Source organism: Nicotiana tabacum, chromosome 4 (genome assembly GCF_000715075.1).
Source record: "Nicotiana tabacum cultivar K326 chromosome 4, ASM71507v2, whole genome shotgun sequence".
In the NCBI taxonomy this organism is placed as follows: domain Eukaryota; kingdom Viridiplantae; phylum Streptophyta; class Magnoliopsida; order Solanales; family Solanaceae; genus Nicotiana; species Nicotiana tabacum.
In genome coordinates, this window is record NC_134083.1 from 139949776 (window position 1) to 139951330 (window position 1555).

General features: G+C 43.2%; 1 non-coding gene across 1 annotated transcript; it reads right to left on the reverse strand.

The window, feature by feature from the left end:
- Window positions 1-731: 731 nt before the first annotated feature.
- On the reverse strand, window positions 732-836 carry LOC142180420 (small nucleolar RNA R71). Its single transcript, XR_012709045.1, has one exon. It is a non-coding gene; the product is annotated as a small nucleolar RNA R71 (small nucleolar RNA).
- Between the last annotated feature and the right edge of the window lie 719 nt (window positions 837-1555).

The window sequence follows — 1555 nt, forward strand, 5'->3', positions numbered from 1 at the left end:
AGTGGGTAGTTGATACAATTCTCTGTGGGTTTGATACTCGACTTATCATTTTATTACTTGTACGACCACGTATACTTGCGTGTGCGTTCGGGAGCAACAAGTTTTAGGCGCCGTTGCCGGGGATTTGAATATCGACTACTTTCTAGTTTTTGCTTTAATTATTTATTTCGTCAAGTCTAACATTACTTGATTGTTGCTCTGATCTCAGGAACTTCGATTGAATGCACAGGGTTAGAAGCCAGGATAGACTTAAAGGCTTTGACCCCAAACCTGAGAGAACATTTCATAGGAGGTTGAGGGAAGCAAGGGATACAAATAATCTTCAGGCACTCGTTCAATTTCTTGTGAACATGGCAGAGGAGAAACACATGGATGTTCAGGAGGTGGCGATGCCCAGCATTGCTAATGTCACCTCCAGTATTATGAAGCCCAGAATCACTGGGCACTTTGAACTGAAACAGAGCATGATCCAGCTACTTCATGCGAATGGGCAGTTTATGGGTCTTCCACACGAGGATCCACAACAGCATATCCTGAACTTCTTAGAGATTAGTGATACTTACATCACTAATGGGGTCAATCCAGACTATGTGAGGCTCACACTTTTCCCATTCTCTCCGTTGGGCGAAGCAAAGTGATGGCTGAAGGCAGAACCAGCTAATTCTATTTCATCATGGAATGATCTGGCAAGGAAATTTCTGGCAAGGTTCTTCCCTTCAAGCAAAACTGCAAAGATCAGAAGTGAGATAGTTGCCTTCAAATAGAAAGCGGGGAAGTCTCTATACTCAGCTTGGGAGAGGTTCAAGGGGTTGCTCAGAGATTGTCCTCATCATAATCAGACAAACGAAGTGTTATCTCACACTTTCATAGAAGGGCTACACCCTGAGACAAAAATTGTGGTAGATGCTGCAACTGGAGGTCAAGTGTTGGAGAAAAGCTTTGACGAGATATATGCATTATTGAACAAATTCTCCAAAAGCAATCCGAATTGGCAGACACATGGTGTAAAAATCTGCAGGGATTCTCGAGTTAGATTTCGTCTCGGCATTATCAGCGCATATTTTTACACTGACCAACCAAGTCAATCAGATGACCTTGGTTATTAACAAGCAACAAGCTCAACCAGTGCAATAGGTTCAAATGTTTTGTGAAGTATGTGGAGAGGGTCACACAAGCGACTTATGCCCAGTTAACCAAAGTCTGTCTGCTTTGTGGGTAATGCAAATAGGGGCCAGACAAACCAATATGGGAACACTTAAAATCCCAACTTGAGGAACCACCCAAACTTCTCTTGGGGTGGAAACCAAGGTGCTCAAAATCAACACCGACCACAAGCACCTCAACAATAATATAGACCACCTCATGCTGAATAACATGCAAAATCAACAAGTCAAATTGAGGAAATGATGAAGAAATTGATGGCTGACCAGCAAGCCCAAGCCGCAGCAATGAGAAATTTGGAGCACCAATTGGGATAGCTTGCAGTGCCCAAAATACTCGACCAGTTGGAGCTCTTCCAAGTGACACTGAGGCTAATCCTAAGGCGTCTATTAAT